Consider the following 11,442-nt stretch of genomic DNA (forward strand, 5'->3'; position numbering starts at 1 on the left):
GTGGATGAAATAAATCCAAAGTTATGACAGGGGAGACTTATTCTCCCTTGAAGCTGTGCTGCATGGAAAACTTTAAAAAGCAAGTGCCCTTAAAGCCACTCAAAGAGAGGTTAGCAGGTGCCGTCTCCTCATTCTTTACTATAAGATTCCAACTGAGGCTGGGCCAGAAATGAGCACTTTTAAATATTTCAGGAAAATCCACAGAAATGTTAAAAGACTTTCATGCAAAAGAATGTCTGTCTTCTGCAGATATGTGTATCCCTGCCCACATGTCCATGAGCAGAAGTGCTCATCTGAATTTCCTAATAACACAAAGGCAAAGGCAAGTCCATACACTTGATCAGATGTCAAAGGAATGGGAGATAAACTATCAGGTCACCCTTCATCAGAACTTCTACTGGCTTTTTACTATATACAGTTCATTAATGTGAGTCAGGTGGACCTTTGTGAGAGAAGAGAGTTCAGTAGCCAGGACCTCGTTGGCTATTCTTTCTAAATGGAATACACAACAGATAAGAGTAGGGGAGGTGTACAGGGAAGCTACTCTTTCCAGCTAAGGAGCTGATGAAGCCCAAGTATGCATTCCAGAAGCCCATGGGGTCCTCTAGCTGTGGGTAGTGGCTGATGTGGTCATCCAGAATCAGCACTGTGGACCATGGCAGCGTTTGCCGTACAGCTCCCAAAACTCCAGACAGGGATTCACTGGATCCAAGGCCACAGATAAATTAATGGGAATAGTTACAGAGGCAAGAGCTCCCACCCAGCTTCTTCTAAACTTCTTCCTCTGATTGATGTACTATAAGAGACTAAGTTCTCATCATTGTTGTGTATCCCTGCCCACATGTCCCACAGCTCACTCTCAGAGGGTCAGGTGTATGGCCCAAAGACTGGGGTGAGACTGCAACAGAATACAAAGAAGTTCATCGATCACGTGAGGATGGGTGACAGCATGCTTCCATCTTTGAGAAGCTTTTGTAAAAGGAGAGGATGGTGAGTTTCAAGAAATATACCTCCATTTGACAGACAGAGACTCTTTATGGTAAGTCAACTGGATCAATCTTGCTTGAACCTATATTTGATATAATTTTTACCTGACACATAAGGCTTTATAAGAAAATGAAGACCTGAAGAAGCTGTTAAGTCTGACAGCATTTTTATTGTAGGTTTGATAAAGAGTTGAAAGCTGTGAAAAAATGTAATAGGACAAAAGGTATGAGCTAAAGGTATAAACTAGGAGAAACATAGCAAATCCAGTTCATTTGTATTCCTCTTGGCATGACTTTCATCTTCAGAGATTAGGATGATCCTTTCCTTCTGGTACAGAAGGGCACCTCTCACATGAGGATGTATGACTCGCTACAAAATAGAAGGGAGAGATCAGAGAGTCCTTCCTGTACCTGCCATTTCTTAAATTCCCTCAGCTTAAAATATTTAATATGCCAAGGCACCATATTTTGGGGTTGCACATCCTAAACCCCACCGTATTTAAAAGCATATTTATTTCAACACTGTTTATAACAGTAAGAACTTGAAGGGGGAAGGAGCCCTAAAACTAAGTAATATAAATAGAAAGATGGTTAAATAAATTATAGTAATCCATATCATGGAATATTATACAGTTAGTAAAAAGAATAAAGTAACAAAAAATGGAAAAATGTCCTCGGGTGAGGATAAAAAAAAAAAAAAGAATAAACTAGACCAATTGTACTGGAATAAAAGATCTCTAAGATACATCAAGTGGAAAAGAGCAAGTCACAGATGCTTTTTTGCAAAACAAGATAAAATAACTACTGTATTAATATATGTGTGTATATACACATATGCGTGTAAAACAGCAGTGAAATGATATTTGTTATTAACTGTGAATAGGAGAATATGTGTATGTGTGTGTACATGGGCGCCCATGTGTGTATTGGGTGATGACAGGTGTTAGAAGGGTCTAGCATATTTTATTCTACTTCTTTTTCATTGCTTGAGTCTTTTACAAAAATGTTATGTACTGCTTAATAATATATACTTATGTATTATTAATAATATATAATTTAATAAACAAAAATATTAAACAATAAAAATTTTATCATCTTCTGGGAGAAACGCAGTAGCATAAAAAGTCTTAGGACATATCAGTTTTGCCCCTTAAATTCTCTGGACCATCATTCCTTATCTATAAAATGAGGATTTGGAGTAGATTATCTAATTTCTCAGATTCTATAAAATATAATATAAAATATAATTTTTTTACTTTGTTATTTTGTATTTATTTCTTTTTATTGACTTTAGAGAGAGAACATTGATTTGTTGTTCCACTTATTTATGTATTCATTGGTTGATTCTTGTATGTGCCTTGACCAGGGATTGAATTCACAACCTTGTTTTATCAGGACGACACTCTAACCAACTGAGTTACCTGGCCAGGATTTTTTTGTATTTTATTTCTAATTTGTATTTAACAATTACCAGGTCAGTCTTACACGCATGTTACCAATGTAACAAATAAATAATTTTTTGTCTGAGTAACTGAAGTTTGTCTGCCATGAGTGTGGTTGCCTACTTTTACATTTAAAATGATAGAGTTTAGTTTAGTTCTTTATCTTATCAGAATTTCTATAATTCAACATGATTACTGCTATAAAGTAGGTATATGTGAAGAACTATGAGGGAACATAGAGAAGGGAACCTCTAACTATGTTTTGGGAAATCAGAAAAGGCTCCATAAATATTTGAGCTCAGTTCTATAGCATTAGTACAAATTCCAGAATTATAGAGTAGACTATCTATTATGTCTGAAGTATGAACATTAGTCATCAAAAGCAATAGCTGATAGCACCAACACAAACATAGAAATAGAAAGTAAAAAAAAATGTCTTCTGGTTTACACACAGTTGGGGCAATGGAAGCGTTCACAAAGCTCAAGAGCAAAGCAAGAATACCCACTGTTCCCACTTTTGCTCAACACTGCAGAACAAAATGACCAAATAAGACGTCCCATGCTTGATAGTAAAAGCAAAGGGCAACAAAAGCAAAAATAAACATGTGGACTACATCAAGCTAAAAGCCTTCTGCACAGCAAAGAAAACCATCAATAAAATAAAAAATCAACCTACCAAATAAGAGAAAATATTTGCAAAGCATGTATCTCATAAGGGGTTAATATCCAAACTATATAAAGAACTCATACAACTCAATAGCGAAAACAAGAGAAACAGAAAGAAAAATATGATTTAAAGATGGGCAGAGGTTCTGAAGAGACATCTTTCCAAAGAAGCCATACATATAAACAATAGATAAATGAAAAGGTGCTCAACATCACTAATCATCAGGGAAATAAAAATCAAAACCACATTGAGTTGTTACCTCATACCTGTTAGAATGGCTGTTATAAAAAAAGATAAGAAATGCCTGGCCAGTGTGGCTAGTGGTTGAGCATTGATCCATGCACCGAGGTCGCCGGTTCAATTCCTGGTCAGGGCACATGCCCAGGTTGTGGGCCCAACCCCAATGGGGGACATGCAGGAGGTGGCCAATCAATGTTCTCTCTCATCAATGTTTCTATCTCTCTCTCCGTCTCCTTTCCTTTCTCTCTAAAATCAATAAAAAAAAATTTTTTTTTAAAGATAAGAAAACCCTGGTTAGTTTGGCCCAGCGGTTAGAATGTCAGTCTGTGGACCAAAGAGCCACAGGTATGATTCTAGTAGAGGACACATACCTCATTTGCAGTTCGGTCCCCCGCCCTGGTCTGGGTAGTTCAGGAGGCCACCAATCGATGTGTCTCTCTCACATCAATTTTTGTCTCTCTTTCCTCCTCCCACTCTATCTGAAGATAAATGGAAAAATATCCTCGGGTGAGGATTAAAAAAAAAGATAAGAGATAATAAGCGTCATGGGTGATGTGGAGAAGAGACCCTTGTGCACTGTTGGTGGGAATGTAAATTGATGCAGCCACTATGGAAAACAGTATAGCAGTTCCTCAAAAAATTAAAAATAGAACTACCATATGATCCAGCAATTCTACTTCTGGGTATTTATGCAAAGAAAATGAAAACACTAACTTGAAAAGGTACATGCACCCCCATGTTCATAGTGGCATTATGTACAATAGCCAAGACATGAAAACAACCTAAAAACAACCGAAGTGTCCATCAATAGATGAATATACATAAAATGGAATATTATTCAGCCTTAAAAAATAATGAAATCCTGCCATTTGCAACAATATGGATAAAACTTAAGGGCATTATATTAAGCAAAATAAGTCAGAGAAAAGTACTGCATGATCTCACTTATATGTGTTCATTTCTCAGTGGCTCTCAGGTCCTAATCTATCCCTGCATTGGAAGCAGAGAAAAGGCAGTTTAGGGCAGGTAAAAATGCTCCAAGCCTGAAGAGTCCTTCAGGTATTGGCAGGTTGCTTCTAGGGGAGAAAAAGGGTACGGGTAGGAAGGACCATAACCACAGTCTATGCAACTTCCCAGGTTATTAGTGCTGTGTGGATGCACCAGACGGGAATTCACTCTGGTGGTGGTGTTCAGGAGTATTCCGAAGACAGTGTTTTTCTTGCTGTGTCTGAAAGGGGCACCAGTGTAATGGTTACAAGCACCAGTCTATCCACTTTAAGCAGCTTCCCTTAACAATGTCTTTGTTTTTGTTTTTAACCTCACATCTTGATAAAGGCAGCTAAATATTAGTTGACAAGAACTAAGACAACACTATGAAGATTCCTAAGTAGTTAGACATAAATGCCAAATATAAGAGAAAGCACAGATATTAGGCATCAATCCTTCCTCTCAGAGACACAGTCTAGCTTGCTAGACACATCTAGAAATTATATCAGCAGTGGAGCTTGGAACCCTTTGCTAGGAGGTATGAAGCAAAAAGGAAGTTTAGCTACTATTTTATATTTCACCCCTGCTATTAGTAACATGGTTGAGTCTATTTTTAGCCAAATCCTTGTCTAACTGTTCTGTCCTGTCATTGTGGGTTCAGGACCAAGGCACTGATTGAACTTAGTGACTCCATAAGAAATAGGGATTCATCTAGTACATGACAGATAATTTCTAGTACTATTGCTTTGAGGAAACATTTGGTATTTACTTAACATGATGCTTATTAAATAAAAATCAATGTAAATTAATTAACTTGAAGTTGTTATCTAATTTCCTAATCAGTATTCGTGATATTGTGATTAATAAGAAAAATATCCCGGCCGGTGTGGCTCACTGGTTGAGTGTTGACCCGTGCATCAAGAGGTCGCCAGTTCGATTCCCAGGGTACATGCCCAGGTTGTGGGCCCATCCCCAGTGGGGAGCATGCAGGAGGCGGCCAGTCAATATTCTCTCTTGTCGATGTTCTCTTTCATCGATGTTCTCTTTCATCGATGTTTCTATCTCTCTCTCCCTCTCCTTTCCTCTCTCTCTAAAATCAATAAAGAAAAAAAAAAAAATATATATATATATATATATATATATATATATATATATATTATAAATCCTCACCTGAGGATACTTTTCCATTTATCTTCAGTAGAGAAAAAGGGAGAGAGAAACATTGACATGAGAGGGATACGTTGACTGGCTGCCTCCCACATGACCCTGACCAGGGACTGCAATTGAGGTACGTGCCTTCGGCTGGAATTGAACCTGGGACTCATTGGTCTGCAGGCTGATGCTCTACTGCTGAGCCAGACCAGCCAGGGCAAGAAAAAATATTAAAAAAGAAAGAAAGAAATATACATTTGGTCTTTATCCCTCTTTCTTGGCCCACAGCTCTGAGGAAACCATTTAGAAATCCCTAAGTGATGACAGCAACAAGGGTGTCTTTTATTATGTTAATAAGGTGACCTTTGGCCCCGAACCAAGGGTAGGGGCTGATTATCAATAGCAGCCAATCATGTGTTTAGAGGATTGGGACTTCAGTTTCACCCCTGATTTCTGGGGAAGGGCTTGACATTGACTTGATCACTAATGGCTAAAGACTTAGTCATTCATGACTCTGTAATGAAACCTCAATAAAAATTCCAAAAGGACAGCTCATTGGCCCTTTTTCAGAGAGCCACCTTGCCAGGCCCCCAGCTCCATGACGACAGACGCTCCTTTGTTTGGGACCTTGCCTATGTATTTCTTCATCTGGCTGCTGATTCATATCCCTTAATACCCTTTGTAATACACCAGTAATTTAGTGAGTAAATGGGCTTTCCTGAGTTCTGTGAGCCTTTCTAGCAAATTAATCAAACCCAAGGAGGGAGTCATAGGAAGCTCTGATTTATAGCCAGTTGGTCAGAAGTACAGGGAACAGCGAGGGCTTGGACTGGTCTCTGAAGTGGAGGCCGCCTTGTGGGACTGAGCCTGCGGAGTGTTGGGGTGGGGAAGCCACCACATACATGTGCATTAAAATTAGTACCAGGACCTCCTCAGTGTTAATGTTGGTTTCTAGTAGCTAATGCTTCAGAGTAAAAAATACCTAACTTAGGTATATTTATTTACCAAGTTTCCCCCATTGTATTTAGTTTTAATTTTTGTGACAAGTTTCACCTCACAAAGTGCTTCCTCCTATTAGATTCTTTTTTAAAATATTTTTTTTATTGATATTTAGAGAGAGAGAGAAACATCTATGTGAGAGAGAAACATCAGTCTGCTGCCTCCCGCATGGCACCAGGACCAGGGATTGAGCCCATAACCTGGGCATGTGCCCTGAATGGGAATTGAACTGGCAACCTTTTGGTGCACAGGACAACACTCAACCAACTGGACCACACCGGCCAGGGCCTACTTGATTATTTTTAAACACACATTGAAATCTGTTTATATATTAATTTCTGCTAGAATCACAGACATCTCCTCCTCTATAGCTCCTTCCCAAAGGACCAAAGAGGCCTCTTGAATGGCTATAAATGTCTCATTATAAACAATCAATAACTATGTCACAGTTAGAGTCAATCAGGTCTGTACTCTTCATGCCAAAAAGCAAAGTTTTTCAAGCTGTGCATTTTTACTATTAATTTTCCAGTGTAGCTTTTGAATCTCAATCAATTCTTTAAGAAATGCAAATGTTCTTTTCCCTTTAGTTTAGCAGTAGCCGCTGGGAAATACATATGTATAATTCCGTCCTGGCTGTGCATACTCTGTAACAATAATCAAAGCTAGGAGCCCCCAAAAATATTGCAGAGCATGCTCAACGTTTTCCAACTTGTTGGAAGCCATTTAACTTACGGTTTTCCCCTTGGTTCAGTCAGGCAGACAGTGAAAGTGCCTCTATGCAGATGCACAGGATTGATCTTAATCTGTTCTCACAATTCTACTTCATTTCTGATGTTGGGCCCTTGCCTACAGTGATCTCTCTCTCTAGCTCACCCTCCACTCTTTTGCTAGGGTGCTCTAGGGCCCTTCCTAGCCTGCCTGAGGTAGCACCCTAGGTTCATCTGCATTCCTCTTAATACCCAACCTCAGTAACATACCTATGCTCTAATTGTGACATCATTAGCAACTCCCAAACACACCATGAGGTTGCTTGCCTCCATGCCTTTGTACACATTCCCTCTGCCTGCAATGTCCCTATACCCCTGTGTGATCTCCCATCTATCCTTTTAAACTCAGTTTAAAAGCCATCTCCTCTGTGAAGTCTTCTCTCATGCTCTACTCTGCTCTTGCAGAGTTGAGAATTCTCTCTATTAGTCCCCATAGCACTATGGGCCTTCCTCTATACAAGAATTTATCACACGAATTTAATGATGAGTTTCATGACTATCCCACCAATATCCTGTCAGCTCCTTAAAAGCGAGGATTTTTTTTTTTTTTTTTTGGCCTGGCTGGTGTGGCTCAGTGAATTGAGTATCATCCTGTGGACTGAGAGGTCCTGGTTTGATTCCTAGTCAGGGCACATGCCCAGGTTTCGGGCTCCATCCCCAGTAGGGGGCATGCAGGAGGTAGCTAATTGATGTTTCTCTCTCACATTGATATTTCTATCTCTCTCTCTCCCTTCTTCTCTCTAAAAAATCAATACAAACATATATATATATTTTTTAAAGTGAGGATTTTTTTCATTCTTATAGTCTCAGTTGATAGTACCATGTCTGCCAATGGCAAGTAATCAAGAGGTCTTAATGCAATGGACAGAAGAAGGTAATACCAATGGGAGAAGTATGCACTTTCCAGCTCACCCATACTCATGGAAACATGTGAATCCCATACTTAGGAGATGAATTACCTCTGCTCAGAGTAGGCTTCACCCCCTAACCAAGAAAAAAAACAAGCAAACAAAACCTGGAAATGGCATCATTATTTGCAGATCCATCTTACTAATTGTGAACTCTGCCTAATGGGACATGGGCATGGACCATGGAAGTATATATGCAGTGAGGGGGTCCAGAATACACCACTGTAACATAAAAATTATTTTGAGCTGAAGAAAGCATTTGAGTTCCTGAAATTCCTTATCTGCCTAAAAGCAGAACCTCCCAAAAGTATTTAATGTTCATAAATCCCACTCCCAGAAACAACCAGGGAAGATTGACTCTTACCACCATACCTAAATAGACAGTGTCAAAAACAAATCATCATATATCCCATCTATTCTCCTAAGAGCCCATTTATCTTTCCAAAGTCATTTATTTTCACATAAGGGTCCTTTGTTTTCCTCCCCATCCTCTATTAAGAAGTCATATGTTTTCTGTAAGTGCCCTACTTCCTCTTCTCTTCCCTTATTAAAATGGTAAATAAACCCCATATTCTAACCACCACTTTGAGTCACATTTTTCTGTGACCTCCCATGTACATACTTACATGAATAAAAATCTGTCTTTTCTCTTGTTAAATGGTCTTTTGTCAGTTTAATTTGTAGGCCTCCAAAAATTGAACCGAGGATAGAGGAAGGTCTTTTTCCTCCCCTACACACACACTCTCTCTCTCTCTTTCTTTTTCTTTCTGTCTCTATTTCACACACACACACACACACACACACACACACATCTATACATGTGCATGTACATATTTACATGACCAAGTACACATAGTCACACAACTGCTAATGCCTATAGAACAAGGGAGGAATAAGCTTTTTCTCCTTTTAGTTCGGTGGTTTTCAAGTGACTAGATCTTAGGATAAGGGGGCTTAAAACTAAAAACAGCCTGGCTGGTGTGGCTCAGTAGATTGGGTGTCCTTCCATGGACTGGGAGGTCCCAGTTCAATTCCCTGTCAGGGCACATGCCCGGATTGCGGGTTCGGTCCCCAGCAGGGGCCACGCAGGAGGCAGCCAATCATTGTTTCTCTCTCACATCAATGTTTCTATCTCTCTCTCCCTTCCTCTCTCTTTAAAAACAAAACAAAACAAGAAAACTGAAAACAAACAGGGAAAATAGAATAAAAAATGGCCCAAATCAGTGGGGGAAACGCCCTCAACCTCGAAACAGTTTTCGGTTCTCTTTGGTTAGTGGGTTGGCAGAGCCCAGATAAACTGTATCAATGAAAAATCCCCTTGTCTGCTTTCCATTTCCAGCCTTCTCCCAAATAAGCATTTTTGTAGCCGTTAACTAGTAACATTGACCTTTTCTGTCAACCTTCATGTGAAGATACTAGTGAGCAATAACTATGTAAAAGAAGGTGAAACCAAGGTGAGAAAGAATCAAAAGAACAAATTTTCTCATGATTGGATCATTTCCTTGATTGAAAATGTTTCAATGTGTTTCTCTTCCTAAACCTCAAGTACGATAATCTAGACCAGTAGTTTTAAAGTGGGTTCTTCTAACCCACTTAGATGCACTCAGTGGCACTGGGGATCACAGGGGAGATCCATCCCCACCAGAAAGTTTCAGCTTTGTTCTGTTTTGAACTTGGGCACATATGGAAAACTTCATTTGGAGGAAAAGTTCTATAGCAAAAACAAGAACACCAGTCCAGAAAATGAGGCCATTGGCTCTGGTGAAATTCCACCTGGCTTTTACAAAAATTAGAGTGACCCAGCAGCCTGGGCGGTGACCTGTAGCTTCCCCTCAGCATAGTGTAGATGAAGGAATCCAGAACAAGAGATTAAGGCCCAAGCCCCATCCTGCTGGATGTGATGGTTGTTTCCTCCACAAGATTCCCAGGTTCACTGAGGCAGCCATCCTGTCTGTTTTGTACATCATGGAATCCTCAGGGCCTAGCACCGTGCCTGGGACGTGGCGGCTATTCTATGGCTAGTTGTTGAAAAACAAATGAATAAACTCTCCTGTGCTTGTCTCAGAAGTTCTGGATCCTCAGCTTGCAAAGGTAAGCTCTCTAAGCTTCAGCGCCATCACTGATAAACAAACATAATGACAATACCTATACCAGAGAGTTGCTTTAAAGATTAAATAAAGTAATTTATGTAAAATGCATAAGCACAATGCCTAACACAAAAAGGTGTCCAACAAGCGTCCACTATTATTTTTGCAATGAATATTACTATAGTACTCCCTGAGCAGGACTGAAGTTCCTCTTTGAAGCACTTTTTATTTTTAACCTTTTAAAGGCAAGGTAGATGGAGGCTTGGTATTCAGGGAAAATTTCTTAACTTCTCTGAATCTATAGTTCCTTATTTTAATAATGCCTTTTTTTCCAGGGTTCTGGTGGGAATAAATAAGGCAGCATAGCTATTTATATAGTCAGTTTTCAAGAAATATTAGCCAATTGTCAATTAACATGCTCACCTTGGTGGTGACAATGCGAACAGCCACACTCACACAGTACGTTTTGAGTCTACATAAATCATTCAGTCCTCAAAAGGTAAGCTTTATTTGCCCCATTTTATGATTCAGAAACCAAAGCTCAGAAGGGTTAAGAAACCTGCTTGACATCACACAGCCAATATGCAGAGCAGTAGGATTAAAACTGGGATGCACCTCACCCCAAAACACGCCATCTTTTCTCTTAGTAGTGGCTTCAGTCCTGCCACTACTGGATGCCTTGACGCAGGAACCCCTGCCCACCTGTCTGCTCTGTCGCCAGGAGGAACGTGTGTTTGAAGAGGACTCTTACCCAGCACGTTGTGGCTGGGATCCAGGACGCCTCTGCCCCTCATGAATCTGGCATTAGCCCCATGGCAGGTAGGGACAGCGCTGTCCTTCATGTTGCTTGTGAGAGAAGCAAAATTGTCATCCACCCATAAGCAAGTAAAAGACTTTACAGTCTGCATTTTGAATTGGCCTAGTGTCTATATCATTTTGTCTCTCGTATTGTTTTCCTCTTCCTTTCTCAACTTTCTCTAGTCTGTATTTTACAAATGTTTGTTAGCTATCTGAAAGCATATTTGGAACCAGGAAGGAGTATCCTAAATAAGCCAGCAAACAGGGGGTTCGCTTGAATGCCCTGGAAAAATCAAGAAAGAACATGCCCTCCCTTTCCTTCCCTTTCCACAGAAGAGCTGTAACATGGCACAGAATTCCTGCATCCCAGCCTGAGTCACACAGGAAAGCCACATACCTCCACAGGCAA

The 11,442-nt window shown here is 39.9% G+C and overlaps 1 pseudogene; it reads right to left on the reverse strand.

Moving 5' to 3' along the window:
* Nucleotides 1-461: 461 nt before the first annotated feature.
* Nucleotides 462-11,077, reverse strand: LOC118631879 (annotated as a pseudogene).
* Between the last annotated feature and the right edge of the window lie 365 nt (nt 11,078-11,442).

The sequence above is a fragment of the Molossus molossus genome, unplaced genomic scaffold, assembly GCF_014108415.1.
Source record: "Molossus molossus isolate mMolMol1 unplaced genomic scaffold, mMolMol1.p scaffold_m16_p_16, whole genome shotgun sequence".
In the NCBI taxonomy this organism is placed as follows: Eukaryota; Metazoa; Chordata; class Mammalia; order Chiroptera; family Molossidae; genus Molossus; species Molossus molossus.